Source organism: Opisthocomus hoazin, chromosome 2, assembly GCF_030867145.1.
Source record: "Opisthocomus hoazin isolate bOpiHoa1 chromosome 2, bOpiHoa1.hap1, whole genome shotgun sequence".
In the NCBI taxonomy this organism is placed as follows: domain Eukaryota; kingdom Metazoa; phylum Chordata; class Aves; order Opisthocomiformes; family Opisthocomidae; genus Opisthocomus; species Opisthocomus hoazin.
This window is the reverse complement of record NC_134415.1, coordinates 55226090-55243116: the sequence shown is the minus strand read 5'-3', so window position 1 is coordinate 55243116 and position 17027 is coordinate 55226090.

Genomic DNA, 17027 nt, shown 5'->3' with positions numbered 1-17027 from the left:
CCCACGGAGAGAAAATCCACACAGCTTGTGGCTGCATCACCTCTGGTCCAAGTCTCTCCAGCACGGAGGGACGCCAGGGCCCTGCCTGGTGGGGAATTGTACAGAGCTAGAAAAGAAAGACAGAAAAACACAACAGGGAAAGAGGTGGGGAGAAATAGACAGGCAAAGAAGTTGCTCAAAGCATTGTCTGGCCCTGGTCAGTTCCAGCTGCTAATCTCTGATCACTGTACCATATTTTTGTGAGAATTGGGATTTCTGCCTCAAAGGCTGCAGGAACAATTGCCAGCGTGTGAGAAATGCCAAGGGCTCTCAGGGGCAGCCAAAGCCCAGCGTGTGGACCCAGGATGCAAACAGAAGAGCTCTCTGGTGATGAAGAAAGTACTGGGTGTCGCTTGGAAAGATAATTGAAGGCCTTCGCGGGAGGTAACCCAACCCACTGAACAAAGTGAAATGCTCCTCGTGGTTCCTCCCTGCAAGAAACTATATGGTTTTCTGTCCCCAAAACCCATGTCCTTTTTTCTCACCAGGTAGATAGATGTTACTTGTGTGAAGAGCTGCCTTCCTCCAGCAGAAGAAAATGAGGTAAATGCAGCAGGGAACGAGGTCAGCGCTGCAGCAGCCTGACTCTGCTTCCCAAGGCAAAGCAAGCATCCATGGGTGTCTAAAAAATTCCACCCCTGGAAAGCTGCCAGTCTGCCTGAGGGACCTTAGCTGGTAACATTTGAAAACAAAGCCATGCCTTGTACTGCTGCTCCCTTTCTCATCATGCTTCTGTGCCCCATAAAACAGGAAGCACTCCCGCAGGACTCGTGCCACATCACTGTGCCAGCTGCACCACAGCACTCCGTGGAAAGCACAGCCCTGGTGGGAATGAGCACTCAGAGCAGAGCAACACCAGAATCGTAGCTGAGTGCGACAATCATGGTGTCAGCACTGGGAGGTCAAGTGTCAAAGGCAAGAGCCTGGGTGCCAGGTCCTCCAATGCTAACAGCTGCCATAACTCCTCAGTGCCCGTTGTGTTGCTCCTCAGTGCCAGCTGTGTCACCCAGCTCCAAACACAACCTGACCAGCAGAAGAAGGGCTGGGCGAACCTCCACATGGCTCATGCTGAGGAGGCACACACTTGCGGCAATGAAGTTCAGCCACAGACCGAGCTGCGTTAGCGAGGACACAGTCCGTGGGCTCAGTGACGTACTTCTTCTGTCTTCGCCCAGGTGAGCCTGCACGTGGAGTACCGTTGACCCTCCAGTACAAGGCAAACTGGAGTGGATCAAGGAGAAGGTGAACACAATGTTTAGGGGACTGGTGCACAGGACTTACAAGGAGAGCTGAGCTCTGGATTTGTTCAGCCTTGGGGAGGGAAGGCTGGGCTGGCGGTGGTGGATCTAATTGTAACTTCAACGGTCCAATGGGATTGTAAAGAAGAGAGACACACAGTGAAAGGATGAAGGGCAACAGACACCAATTGCAACATGGGAAATTCCAATGAAGTATTAGGAAAATGTTTTTGGCATGTGGCTGATCAAGCACAGGGACAGCAGCCCAGAGAGGTGAGGAAACTCCATTCCTGAAGGTGCTCTTAACTGGCCTGGAGAGGGCCATGAGTAACCTGATCCTGCTTTGAGCAGTGTGTTGGACCTGACTTCCAAAGGTCCCTTCCAATCTGAAGAAGTGTACGAGTCTATGAATAGTATTAACCACTGCATCATGCAGCCAGACAAAACCAGAACCAAAATTTCGTAGAAGCAAAGCACAGATTCCAGGAAATTTTCAGAGTGGATTTATTTATTGGGCAAAAATGATCATAGACTCACAGAATGGCTGAGGTGGGAAGGGACCTCTGAGGATCATCTAGTCCAATCTCCTCCGCTAAAAGCAGGGTCAGCTACAGCAGGTTACTCAGTACACTCTCCTCTTGTGTTTTAAATATCTCTGAGGATGGGAACTCCACAGTCTCTCAGCAACTCAGGCCAATGTTTAACCACCATCCCACAATAAAAAATGTTTTTCTTTTGTTTAAATGGGATTTCTTGTATTTCAGTTTGTGCCCATTCACTTCTGTCCTGTCACTGGACACTACTGAGAAGAGCCTGGCTCTATCTCCTTTACTCCCCGCATCAAGGATAAGATCACACTGAACCTACTCTTCTCCAGGCTCAACAGTCCCAGCTCTCTGAGCCTTTCCTTATATCAGAGATGCTCCTGTCCCTTCATCATCTTCATGGCCCTTTGTTGGACTCTCTCCATTACGTCCATATCTCTCTTGTACTGGAGAGACCAGAACTGAGCACAGAGCACTTCAAGTGTGGTCTCACCAATGCTGAATAAAGGGGAAGGATCGCCTTTTTGGAAATAAACACCTTCATTTAAAAGAAATGTCCTTTTTTTGATTTTTCCTAAATGCAAGTTGCAAGCTGGCTCTCAGATGTAAGTGTTCCCATTTGTGAGGAAGTGAGGGAGGCTGTGCTGGCAAGAGAGGGAAGGAGTGTAGCCCCTTTGACTCCCGTGAAGAATTTCTGACCTTGGTGTCTTGCTGTCAGTAGTTCCTGCACATGCTTTCCAAATGGGACTTGCGCAAGCTCACAGCTGCATCCGGGGAATCAGGTCACACGTGAGTGTTGGCAACACCCTCATGTTTATGCAAAAAGCCTCTAGATGGCAGGAGATGCTGTTTGGCCAGGCCTTGCAGCAGGCCCCTACAGCAGGGGATGAGTGGCAGGGGTGCAGATGGCACGTACAATCAGTATTGCACATGCATAGCAAGAAAATTGTTTTAAGGAGAGCACAGTTTTGGTTCAGGAGCAGCAAAGTCCATTCCCAGGTCTTAGAATCTCCAAAAAGGAGCCCATTTCTCACAAGGCAGAGCTTACAGTCTGTTACGTCTAAAGCTTTGGAAGGTTGTAAGTAGAAACAGACAAAGGGCAAATACACAATGTGCTCCTGCTGTGCTTTCTCAGGAGATACTTTTCCTAAAATTGCGGGCACTGTGATTTTCCCTGGAGTACTGTGGGGAGCAAGAACCAGTTTATCTTGCAGTAGGAGTAAAAGCATTACAGACTATTTGCAGGAGACTTTCAAACTCTACTTGAATGTAACTGCAATACGTATTGCAATACAATTCTGCCCACCTAATTGTTTTCCACACTTCATCCTTCTGGGGGTCTTTGTTCTGTGAGCTGCAGGTCCTCTTCATCCATTAAAAATATGGGCTGTGTTTATTTAAACTGCTAATAATATCCTCCTTACCTTTTGCTGACTCTCGATCATTGATCACCATTTTTTCCTTTCATTGAACTTCTGCCTTCTTTCTCAGAGCGCAGTGAAGCACTGACTGTGTCCTGAAAGTATGGTCTAAGTTATGTCCAAAAATGCTTCACAATGGAGCACTCAGAGGTTGGTGTTTCCTCCTGGCACCCGTGAGCATGATCCATCGTGCCCTATGAAATGTCCTCTAGCACACGTTTAACCTACCTTGCCCACATGTTCCTCTCCTGCATAAACAGAGCAGATATTAATGCCACAACTCTCTAAGTCCTCCAAAAACACCCAGCAGCAGCATTTCTCCTTTCCCTATAGTCAGTAGTATCATGAGGGAATGAAATGGAGGTGATAAAAGACAGGAGAGGACTTGAAATTGAAGCTTCTCTGCTCCTCCATCTCACCCAGCATCTTGGTCTTCATGCTGGCCCCTGTCCTGGCTGGCCCAGGCTGCAAAACTTCTCCCATATGAGCCCTTTTTATGTTGCCCATGGGTGTCCCTGCCGAGCAGGAGTGCTGGCATCACGTCTCTTTCTTGTGGCAAGTTCATGGGCTGGACTCAGGCACTACTGAGTCACCTCCTTCCCCCAGGCTACACATGCCACACACTGAGTGGTGAGGATCATTTTGGCCAGCCTTGGAAGGTCCATATTTGTAGGTCAGCTGCAAGGAGGTGGGAAGGGGTTGCTCCAAATGGCCTCTCAGAGTGTCCTGGCTTCCCTGCTTTTTGGTTGGGACAGCCTCAAGAAAGGCAGAGGCCGTCTGCAGAGCTGCACTCTCATCCTGCCAGAGCTCCTTGGGCAGATGCTGGGAGTCCTGTCCCCTGGGGAAGGTCATGGTGAGAGCCCAAACCTGTGTGACGTGGTGACCCATACAGGCAGAGCTGCCTAAAGACATGAGCATACAGATGAGAGCCTGCAAAGAGCAGATACACTGTCTATTTTTGTGTTCTCCACCGGAGCAGCAGAGTATGTAAATACAAGTCAGCTGACGTCATGTTTAGTTTGTGCTGCTAATCAGCAGTGAACAAACAAGACAAAATGGTTCCAAGCTGTGAATATGTTACCATTTCCTCTCCCTGAATGTGAGAAAACACTAAGACCTACAAAATGAATCATACTGTCAACACCAGCTTTAGGCAATGTAACCTAAACAAAACAGAGAAGTAACTAATCAGAATGAGGACTTGTCCATGAATTTCAAGTAGCACTATGGCTTATTATTAACTCTACTGTTCATTTTTTGGTACTATCCTTCTCTGACTGTTTACCTGTCAAAACTGCACACTGATAAGCTTGTCCACTGTACTGCATCAGCCTGGGCTCCTGCAGGGAGCGGCCATGGTCATGCTGCAGGCCATCAGCCCTCCTGCCAGCCACTCTACTAGTCCTCAGTCTGCAAAGGCTCAAAACTGGTATTTCCAACAAACGCAGCATGAATTTCAAGCTGATGGGGAATCTTCCTCTGGTGGGAAAGCTGGGAATCACTTGCTTTTTTCACAGAAATAGTCTAGGTTAGGCATGAGCTTCTTATAACTGACCAGCCATTTCCCAGTTGCCTTTACCACTGCTGCAGCTCTCATTTCACATTTTAAGGTTGTGTTATTTTTCTGGATTTACAGATCTGCTAGAAATATGCGTTAAGACCTTTTGTTAAAAAAAAAAATCTGCTTTGGTTTCTTCCCTTTGAAATTTTCTTTTGAAAATTATTCTGCAATTGTGTATGCTGAGAAGACTGCTTGGACTGTTTTTCTTTAAAAGTCCAAAGGTTCAGAAATGAGAAAACATGTTGCTCACAGTAACTGAAAAGCCATTTATTCATATAGTTAGTGAATTCTTGTGTATATCTGGAGTATATTATAGTATTGTATAAATCAATCGATACATCACATTTCATTATCCTATACTGAAAGCAGTATTGCTTCAAAGAGCCATCCTACAAGATACAGAGACAAAAAGCTTTAAAAGGATGGTTTGAGTTGCATCTGAGGACAAAAATGTATGGCACTGAAATACACAGCAGATGTACAACACATGATACTATACAGCAAATTCTTAGTGAGTCTTAGTGATATGCTAATATTTATAACAAGTGGATTAAGTAGGTATTAGAAGAGTTATGATGCTTACACATTTTTCCCAAGACTGAGTTTGTGTCCCAAGACAGAGAGAGGGCATGGGCTTGCTGTCGAGCTGAAGACCCAACACAAAGCACTTCTGCAGACTTTGCAAGGTTATTGGACCTGCTTTAGGATCCAGGCAGCAGGAGGAAAATACCCTCCTTAGACGAGGGAAAGATATGCTAAGTGTCAACAGTGGGAGAGCAACTTAGTGCATGTGAAACTTGCATGCAGATTGCAAGGACTTGGAAAATTCTGAAAACATTTGGAAATCTTTCACTATTGTCAGTGCCAGTGACTCCAAACAGCTTGGGGTCAGTTCAGGTCAGTGATGAAAATGTGATGCACTTCCTGTGATCCTTCAAACTTCTGAGACTCCTGGGCCTTGGCTTCTTTTGCAGAAAGGGAGGGCTGAACTACCGTCTGCCAATGCCAGTGGTTCAGGGATCTTTGTTCTATCATCAGCAAAAGCAAGCTGCTGAAGACAGGTGTCTAGTTTCTCCATGCTGAGGGGTGTTCCTATCATCCTGGTGCCTAATTGCAGTTTTCCATCCTTGTCAACCAAATTTTCATTTATACAAACATTCTGTGCACCTGAGGGGTCACAGCTCCAAAGAAGAGCTTCAGGCTTGTGAAAAACATTTTCCTGAAATAATAGTGTAATGTATCAGTCAGGAAGTAAAAATATTGTAATGTGGGTTAATCTCTGCATCATACAGAATATTGGGATTTTTATAGCTGTTGTGTAAAACAAGCGAGATGATTGCCTAATTTGCCTGTCTCCATTCAAGACTTTTATTTGTTGGCTCCGTTATTATGGAGGGGAGTGTGCTTCTGCACAGTATGCATTCATTCTTCTATAGCTATCAGCTGCTGTCAGCCACATCAAATACAACACATTTGTTTTCCAGACAGAAAAAAGGGCAAGAATCAGTATGATAGCCAGTCGTCCTCTGGGTTTTTGCTGACTTTGCCATGTCTCCCTTGTTCATCCCTTTATGATGATAGGAAGGCCACAAAAATGATTAAAGCGCTGGAGCACCGATCCTATGAGGAAAGGCTGAGAGAGTTGGGGCTGTTCAGCCCAGAGGAGAGAAGGCTGCAGGGAGACCTTATTGTGGCCTTTCAGTACTTAAAGGGGGCCTATAGAAATAAAGGTTTTAAACTAAAGGAGGGTAGATTTAGACTAGATATAAGGAAGAAATTTTTCACAATGAGGATAGTGAAACACTGAAATGGGTTGCCCAGAGAGCTAGTGGAGGCCCCATCCCTAGCAACTTTCAAGCTCAGGTTGGATGGGGCTCTGAGCAACCTGGTCTAGCTGAAGATGTCCCTGCTCATTGCAGGGGTGTTGGGCTAGATGACCTCTAAAGGTCCCTTCCAACCCAAAACATTCTATGATTCTGTGATTCTGTGATAATATATGTCTTTGGTATGCGACTAAACCCGAGGTCTCCTTATGTTCAACACCTGGCATTTCATTCAATAGCAATATACCAAATGAAGGCTGCTTTGGTCCTTTTAGGTCTCACCCTGCCCAGGGATAACAGGAAAGGAGATTGTAAGAGCGTCAATGGAGCCATCTCTGAGGGTTTTCCTGTTTCAGAGAATCCCCTGATAAATATTATCCTTGTTTTAATGTTGCTTAATGCAATTACAGAAGTATAAAAGGGACCTTCTGGAATCCCCACTGACCCTGATGCTTCACAGGGCTGGACTCAGATATCTTGGGGATCCCTCAGCATGGGTCAAAATCTGGCCATGGGTTTCTCCAAGTTTCACTGCTCCTGGGAGACTTGCGCCTTGTTTAGGAAGCCCAGTTGTAGGGAAAGCTCCTCAGTATAGGGCCTTTTTTCCAATCTTGTGGGTTTTTCCACCACCTTTTTTTTCTGTTGTTGTCAATGAGCCTGAAAAACTTTGTGAAAAGCCACTTTGGTACAGGATCCACATTTTTCACACATATGGGTCTGTAGTCTTTTTTCAGGGCCTCAACTATCAGCCAGAATTGCAGCTTCCTCTGTCATTTGGATACCCAGGGCATGGGTTAGCCAGCTGCTAGCAGCTGCAAGGAAACAGGCTGGAGCTGGAGGCTCCAGACCAGCTGATTAATCCCCATCTCCTTCCCTAGATTGTAGTAGAAAACCTTTTCACTTCCTGAAAATGCAAAATCTGCCTTCTGAAAGCTGAGGTTTCCTATTAAAAAAATGGCATTAATTAGCAGTAGTTGATTGCCTCAGTACTGGCTTGGGGATGAGTTATGGTTTCATGTCAGTTGTCAGCCTCAGGAGAAGAAGATTTAGTGGTCTTGAATTTGAATTGGCATATAAAATTGGACAAGTAACTGTTTACAGATGCAATAAACTAAATGCTTGTGCTTGGGCTCATGGTGCCTTTTCTACCTCCGTGTGCTGCCAGCAGGGCAGAGCAGCCGTGACACTATACCCACACGGTGTGTCAGCAGAGATGTCTCTGTTGTGCTTCACCTATGAGGCTCATTATTTTTAGGGCTGGAAGTGACTATAGAAAACTTAGCATTTTAGAAAGAGTGAACAGTTGTCGTGTAAGAGCTTGTTTGCTATTTCCCCCATTCCTGACTGATTCTAGGAGTCTGTTCCTGTTGCACAGCAAATGCAGCTTTCTTTACATGCATATTATTGCTGTGTTTCCCTGTTTTGTGGGAAATATATATTTGCCTACTGCTATGTTGGGTTGTGTTTTAAGATGTTGAACGGGGAAGTGATTCTCCTCCAAGATCTGAGTAAACCTAATTGGGAAATAACACAAGCCAGAATACACAGACGTGGTTCGACAGAGACAGTCTAACCCCAGATGAACTGAAATTCTTCCACTTAGGTAGGAAACGGGGATCTTAATATCTGGAACAACTACAGAGAAGCCAGCAGAGCAGTGCCAGGTTTACATTTGGCTCCCTTACTGAGCGGATGCTCCAGTTGTTGGCTGTGTCAACATGGACAGCTTAACCCGCTCTTGAACTCCAGAAGGCATCTCAAGGAGTGGTGCATCTACATCTGAACATCTTGCTTGCTTAGACTTGTCTTCCAGAGTTTTCAGCTCTTTATATGGAGCTTAAATAGGCCACATTCAGACACGTGTATTTGCTTATCCAGTTTGTCCCTGCAGGACCTAGCAGCTGTAGAGGGGCTGGAAGCCAGCTATAGAAGAGACTTCGCTGTTTCTGAAAACAGCCAGTCAATTAGTCACACACTCTTTGTAATGTCGTTTGATGAGTACTTCATATGAACTAGCTACAGGGGCAGCTCCATATAATAAATGTTGGCACCATTACCACATTTGATATTTTGCTCTTGGAAATGGTCTTTAAAACAAACTGCCTGTACTTCCAGAGTTTCTGGGCAGATAGGCTCAGACAGTAAGTAAGTACAATCTAGAGTTGCAGGAGAAGGAAATGGAGAGTAGAAGTGATTTCTCGTCCTCCAGAAAATAAAAGAGGCAAAAAATGAGTTAAGAAGGCTAATGCAGGTGTTCAAAGAGACCTTTGGCAGGTCTGCCATCAACAGAGAAGGAGGGATGTGAGGTAGGACAGTGCTGGGGTTGTGTCACAGGGAGATGTGGGAGTCACCTGAGACCATGAGACTTTGTTTTACTATAACTTCTCTGTGCTCCTGGAGCAAGGTAAAGGAGCTGCCAAATGCCAAGACCTTCACTGGAACTTTGCTTTCAGAAGCCAGAGTGTTTCTTTCTAAGTCAGTAACGTGGGTGGTAGTAAGAGAGATGAAGGCATATAGGTATGGGTAAGACATGTTCCCATATGAGAAATGGTTGAAAGCGAGTAGATTTGAGCATCCTCCAATGGCCAAGAAAATTGAGACAGGTCTCAATCTGCAGACTGCAGCTGTCCCAGGGGAGACCTGGAGATGAGAAGGACCCAGCAGAGCCCAAGGACAGAATGGTTAAAAATCACTTCTCCTTCTCTTGAGATTGGTGTGAAAGACAAGCAGCAGAAACTTGGCCTTCAGTGTGTGGGAAGCCAACTTGTATGTAAGTGGGAGGAAGAAGAGTTAATTGCTGAGTGGGAGGGAGGCAGAACTTCACACTGGGAGGTTTTACTTGTTTTATGGGGCTTGCTCTGGGCTGTAGAGCTTTTATGGGTCTCTGAGGAAACATCTCAACTAGCTAGAAGTTCTGCTGAGCTGGAAAGAGGACAGAAGTAGTGTGAGCAGGAGATAAGAAAAAAATATTTAACCCAATTTATATTTATCCATTTTGTAATCCATACATTATTCATATGCCAATATTTGCTCTTTCCTCCCCACCCCCCAGCAATAAAGCTTTCAAAGCACTGAAGTGTCAGAACAATTTTTTTCTAAAGAACACTGCAAAAGTCCCTGGAAATCTTAAACTGAAAAAAAAAAAGTTACATTCCTAAGCCCTGCCATTTCCAGGATGTTGGGGACAGGGACAGAAATCCCTCAAGAAATGAAAAGTCATCAGCTCAGTGTGGGGTTTCAGCGGTTTCACTGTTTGGCCTGTGCTGAGAAGGATTCCCAAACACACAGCTCCTGCTAACGCCACTGCCAGAGCACTGCTCCCTCACCCACGTTATAAAGAGTCCTCTCAAACACGCGAAGTAGAAGAAAGGGCCATGAGTGGAAAGCTGAAAGACCTAACAGGGGCAGAACACTTCCGAGGCAGGTACCTACACGTTGCGCCCAGACTGTGGCTGGCCACGGTGAGGCTGTGTCTGCCCTGTACTGCCAGTACAACACAGACTGGTATGAGGCTGCTCGAACACCGTGCTTTCAAAACTTGATCACTTTCCTTTGTGACAGAGACATCCTCTTCCAGGTCCAGGTTTCCTTTGCCTCCTTGAAGCCTCCTGGAGGTTTTCTGAAGAAAGCAGTTTCTACTGCTGTAGCTTCTTTTTCACTTTAGAAATACAAGTGCCAAAACTAGAATGCTATTGACATATAGACTCACGTTAAACACCCTGTTTGGCTCTTCAAGGTACTATAACAAGCCCTTTAGAGCTTCATGGGGCGCAGCAACCACTAGCAGACCCTCAGCTCCCCCATCTCTCACTAGGAATCCACCAGTTATAAAAGACATGATCTGAGGGAAGCATCTTCTGACACCGAAACGCTGAGCTATCTGAACACAGATATGCTTACGTGTGCTGTTTCCTTCAGAGCACGGGTGAAGAGCATTTTGCTTGCTGACAGCCGAACAGGCCCAAGCACTTTGGCAGGCCAGGTCCCTTAACGATATCCATTAACGTAATAACATGAGCATGGAGGGAAGTTGAGATGGCTGGGCACCACAAGAATAACATCACAGGTCGTAGCTGTTCCCTAGCCAGCCTGGCCCTCCTTCGCAATAGCATTAGACCAGAAGACTCTGCTATCAGTTTTCCCCTAGTGATTGATATTATCTCTGCTTCCCCACATCATACAGACCAAGCTGATTTTAAAAGCTTAGTCTATAATGTATTTTCTGATATGTCATTATATTAATAGAGAAAAAAATACCTTTTGTGAACAGAAGGCAGCATTTGATTTTCTCTGTAACTATTTGCTGGCCCAAAGCTTGTGTTACTCTGCACTCAGGTCTTTGTCAGAGAGTTTGTTCCCACAGGGAAAGAAGGCATGTATCATGCAAGGACCAGATGGAGAAGTATCTGCAAAAGCAGCAGCACCACCACTGATGTATGTAATGTACATATGTGCCATATTTCAACTATAGACACATGATCAGATGCAAATGGCTTATGATATCTTCCTCTCCTCTTCCACGGAAGCTGAAGTGAAGTTGCACAAACATGAAATAGGTGTAGACATGGAGCTGGACAGCATTTGCATATTTACCCAGCTCATTAGAGGAATAGTGGAAGCAGCTGGCTTTTCATAACCATTAATTAATTATCCAGCCTAATTCATAATGGTGCCTCCCCCAAAACAGCAATAACAAAAGCAGTGCTAATAAGGGTTTTGCTTCTGTACCAGCAATGGGCATTGCCTCAGTGTACAGGTACTGCACAGACATGGAGTGAAGGAGTCCATCTGTGTCCAAGCCTTGTCAGTATGCCTGTCTGTCAGCCTGTGGGTCTGTCAGTCCGTTGACAGAATGCACTCTGTCCTCAACCTGCTTTGGACTGCACAGCATCTCTGGGAAACCTGTTCGCCTTCCAGACTGTCCTGAGCATGAAAGAGCTTCTCCTTATAAGCAGACTGAACCTCTTTTATTTCAATATATAGCTATTATCTCTCATCGTCCCACTGTGCACCACTATCAAGAATCCAGCTCCATCCCCGATGGAGGATGCCCTCCCTGTAGGTACCAGGGGCTGCTGTCGAGTTTCACCGAAGCCATCCCTTCTCCAGGCTGAGCAAGCCCAGCTCCTTCAGCCTCTCCTCACAAGGCAAGTGCTTCAGTCCTGACCATACAGGTGGCCCTCTGATGAAATTTCTCCAGTTTATTGGTGTCTTCCTTGTATTGGGGCACCCAAAACTGGACACAGTATTCTTTATGTGGTCTTTATTGAGTGCTGAGTAGAAGGAGCAGTCACTTCCTTCAGTTTGCTGGCTGTGCTCCTGCTCATGCAGCCCAGGGAGCTAATGGCCTTCTCTGCTGCCTTTGGACAGAAGGGGCAGAGAGAACAGTCCAGAATTTGCTCACACTTAACTTCATCACTAATTTTATCCTGGTCAACCTGAAAGCAGAATTTAGACCAGACTACATAGCTTTCAGCCCCAGTACTTGAGCTTTGACTCCCATCATGAGCTGAAGAGGAGAGCAATAGAGGGATGCAGAAACTTATTCAAAAAAAAACTAAAATACATTGAACCACAAAACCCGATGAATTTTTAAACTGCTAACTACTAAAACTTCAAGTGATGAAGGTAGAGGACACTGCTATTTGTCTGACCTACACAGCTAAATCCAACTCCCAGCCATACACTAAGACCTTGCTGGGCAGGCACCTTCTGCCACAGCACCAGACCACAGTCCACTGTGCTCTCAGCCTGAATCTTTAACTGGTCCTCCATTTTCCTACCACATATGAGTGTTGCACACAACACTAGTCACGAGTTTGCTGGGGCTTAAGGCATCTGTGCCACCCATCTAGGCTTCCTCAGAAATGCTACCGTGTGGGGTCCTCATGCTCCCATGCGAGTGGGTCATGTCCCCAGATGCATGGTTGTAGAGAGTCCCTGGTCATAACTGGAGCTGTATCCACGATTGCAAAACATGAAACCCATATGAAAATTCAGAGATGCAGTGAAATGCTGCCTTTACAAAGTCAGTAAGAGCCAAAGGAAAATGTTTATATTCCTTCATCAAGCTGAGCTGTCTGTTTAGATCTGTGACTCCTTCTTCACATACTTTGCACTTACAGTCATGGTACTGCCTGTGAAACATCTGCGCCAGCTCGAGGTCAGCTGCCCACGGCATCCTGGAAGCTTGGGAGGACAGATGCCACCAGCCAACACGACAGCGACAGTGGCATTATGGTGATCAGGGGCCTGGTACAGTGACATGTTGCATTTCAGAAAACAAGAAGATTCAAGTTACAAATCCGCTGAAAGGTTGACTGGAATGGAGCTGGAAAGGCTAGCCTTTTCTGGTAATGCATCATATTCCTTCCATCTGCCACAAGCTGTCATTGCCATTTCAGCAAAGTTTGGTTAATTTCATTTCCAGCCTTTTTTCTTCTGCATGATGCTGTCTGCTCTTCAGGGGTCTGACTAATAGTAGAAGTGCTACAATTCTTTCCACTGTCTTACTCCTTGTATTTGCAGCCAAGTGTTGCTGATCCAGAAGGTTTACATAAGTATAATAAGAATCCACATCTCTGCACTGGACCCCTAACCATTATGGATTTTGCTGACCATTGCTAAAAAGATCCTTTTTGGGGGCCCAGTTCTGCAAACACTTACGTGCATGAGCAGCTTCCATAGATTTATTGACTCATGGGCATTTGCAGGATCAGATCATGAAATATTTGTTTGGCATTCAAGAAATTTCCCGCTTAAGCACAGGAGTTATGTCTTCATGGATCCAGGATAAGGTTTTGGGTCATTCAAGACAAATATTTGGAACTCATGTCAGGGATGACAATCTATATCTGAACAAGGAGGCAACAAGCACACGGGAGATACTGACTTGATTTAGGAGAGAGGTTGGAAAGAGAGAAGCGTTTAGCTAGTCCTTAGCCTTAGAGTGTGCTGCCTATTGCAACTCACATAAAATCACTAAGCGTGGCACTGTACTTCTTACCCCAAAGCATTTAGGTAATTGCTTAGTTGTAGCAATTAAGCATTTTTTTAAACAGCAAATTTAGAGTTGTATTCATTTCCATCCTTCAGCTGGAGCATTTTGTTCTCATAAGGTTTCCTCTGAGGTCGCACAAGCTGGGCTCAAGAAATAGAATACCTCTGGTAACTTCTGCTACCTTGATTTAAGAAGCTACAAGGCAAGCAGAACACCAAGCACTGCAAGAATTGCCCTCAAAGAGGGAAAATTTGCCCTTAAGGGCCAACAGTGCTGCATCTGGGCAGCACTGTGCTCTCACAGAACAGCTTGGTGTTGCTCTTCACTAACTGCATCTGTCACCCTTGCAGGGCTGGAGGTGGTCAGCAGTCATGGAGAGGAGGGGGTTTCAGCGCTTTCCCTCTTCGCTGCCTGCTCCTCCAGGTAGGAATAATTGTGTAAATGACAATAAAAATGAGCATGAACAAGTGGCTCTCTTCAAGCGCAGTCCAGAGATTAAGTGATTTCTGTTTTCACAGGCTGGATGAATGGCAAGCAGCCCGGCAGGTGTTACTTACAACTCAAGAGGTAGCTGTCAGCACCTGAGCACAAGCCCAGCCAGGGCATTTTAGCCCAGCTTGTTAGCACCTGTGAAGGACAGGTGACTGGAAAGGAGCTTTCTCCCTCTCTGGTTCCTAATATGGCATGCTTAGCATTTAACTCCTCGACTTCCTACACACTCATTTCAGTACCCCCAGGTGCTCTGGATGGGTTGGATCAGCATGGTTTGCTGTGTCTTGTGGGAAAAATAGTTGGAGCTGCCGATAGTCAATGTCTTGATAGCAGCTACGTCTGGCCTTTGCAGGCTCGTTTCCCACCTGGTGCCACACCAGCACATCCCGAGCGGCATTGCTGTAGCTGGGACCATGATGCTTCGGTCTGCTCTGGTGAAGGCAAAGAGGGGGACCTGTTCTACTGTCCCTGCATTACAGCTACTGGGGCCATACTGACACCAGCACTCGGTTGGAGCAGGAGCGCACTTTTGAAATGAGTATCTGTCCTCCCCATGCACAACCTGCAAGGATTTTCACCCCAGATTGGTCTCAGGGAGCTCAAACCGGGCTCCTGCCAGGTGAAACCAGGGTGATAGTGGTCACTGCAAGTGCTTGTAGCTTGTGCCACCTCCTCATAGGCACCCGGTCCAGGCTGGAGCTGGGCTGAAGAAAACCCCAAGGCAGTGAATCACTGTGTGAGGCAGGTCCTCAGCACTGACCCGCTCCGCAGATCTGCTCCAGCTGTGCTGTGCTGCTTGTCGGTGCAGACAAAGCCACGGCCTCCTCCAAAATCCACAGTTATGAAGCACAGAGTTCTCAAAATAGCTAAATATTCCTCAGAGTGATTACATAAAGCAACTGGAAAGCTAGAAAATAATAATGAAATAATAATCCTGCACACAGAGAGTGAAGCTAGGAAGTCTGGTTTGGATAAAGGCAGCATGGCCCTGAACTTTAATCCAGTTTCAAGCTGCACTTTCTTGCAGCTAGAAGAAAAGTTTTCACCTTGCCTTCCTCTGACCTCCTCTTGAACCATTTCCACTCCTGACAGCCTCCTCCAGCTCTGCATTGCTCTGCTGTTTTCAACCCCCCTTGTAGCATCCCTGTGCAAGTGTGTAGCATTTGAGGGTATTTCTGCCCCACTTCGAAATCTCACAGCTACTTGTCTGAGTTTTCCCTGTGGTGGCCTGATCTGCCTCAGCTGGGGATCCTATTCTGGTGAAGAACTAAAGTCCACGGAAAGACTTTGACCACAAAAATTAGGGGGAAAGTTCATAGGAGACTTTTCATTATTTTTGGCTGGACAAGATTTCATCCCATAGTGCTGCTTGCCTCTAGCATCACTGTGAGGAATCAGTGTGCAGTCACAAATTTTTCAATAGGCTTCAAACCTGAAATAGGCAAGAAATGGATGCTAGTCAGTGTTGAAGAAATCCGTCAACCTGGTACTTATTTTAGAAGTAAGATAGTTTCCCTTCTTTCCTCCCACCCTAAAGTGTTAAAATATTTAATTGCAAAGAAGTAAACACTTGCAAAGGAATTTTTCACACAAACGTGAAGATCCCCTCAATGCTTACCTGGTGTGTTGGTGGTTGTGGCATGCCCCTAGACGGGGCATCTCCAGCATCTGCAGCACAGCTGCTGACACCTGCCCAGCTGGGTGGATTTTCCGTACAGTCAAAGAAGAGAAATAGGCACATTTATGGAAAGACTCAGCTCATCCTGAAGCAGAGGAGGGATCTAGCTCTAGGCAAACACGCGAGTGTTGGTGCCTACGTGCTGTCTAGCGATGCAACTCAGTTGCCTAAACGCAGGCCTCTCCCCAGGATGCAACAGCTTATCTTGAGTGGTCCCTAGACATGACCCTGGAAGGCTGTGCATCACCCCTAGGTCTTGTGTCGTACCTGCCAGACCCACGGGGTGCCTAGCCTTAGACACCTGTGTTTAGGCAAGGGAATGAAAGTGAACTGCATGGCTCTGTAGGCTCTGCTGGCTCCATGGAGTAGCTCTTTGCTCAGTGCTTTAAATGTTACCACAGGCACTTACATGGGGACACAAACATTTAAGTGCCTGTATCTGGAGACAAATCCCACTGTAGTTGCCTAAGTTCGTCAGATGGCTCTTAACCTAAGGTTTTCTGCTGCTTTCCATTGCCCTATGCAGGTAGGTTATGTTGCGCAAAATTACTTTTAGGCAGAAGCGTAGCAGATGGCCCAAGTTAGGTGAGATGAGTGCCTTTTGAGGAGACCTAAGGTCAAACTCTCTCTGTGTCTCATCTTGATCCAGGCCTCGAGGGATGCGGACTACACGGAGAAGGTAGCTCTTCTGAGAGGCTTTGCCCTCAGCCACTTTCTACACCTGGGAAAAGGCCCAGGATGCAGCCTCAGAAACTGGGAGCTAACCTGGGCATGGCCCTACTTAGCAGATGCTGCACAGCTGCATCTGGCTTCCCTTCGGTCCATTTTTAATCTTAGCCAGCACCTCAGAATCAGATGAGGTCGTAGCCTCCATGCTTGGGGATCAGAGCATGGCGATTCGAAGTGAATGGCTTGGAGTGCCGGAGGCTGGCCACGCAGAAAGACACTCATGTTTGTTATTTTGGAAGAGTCCATGCGTTCCGAGCAAAGCCAACATCTTGTAGGACCCTTTGAACTGTCAGGGTGGGGGACACAGGATACCTGCCTCTGGGGAGGGGAGGGACACTGGGCATTCAGTGCAGCTCTGAACTGAAACCTACCACATGGCACGGATTCAGAAAGTCTCATAGTACTGGCAGAGGTAAGAGAACAAGGGGTCTGAGAAGCACAAGTTCTGCCTGGCAGTACCACTATTGCACAGGGAGCATCGCTGGGAATCTGGAAACCTGC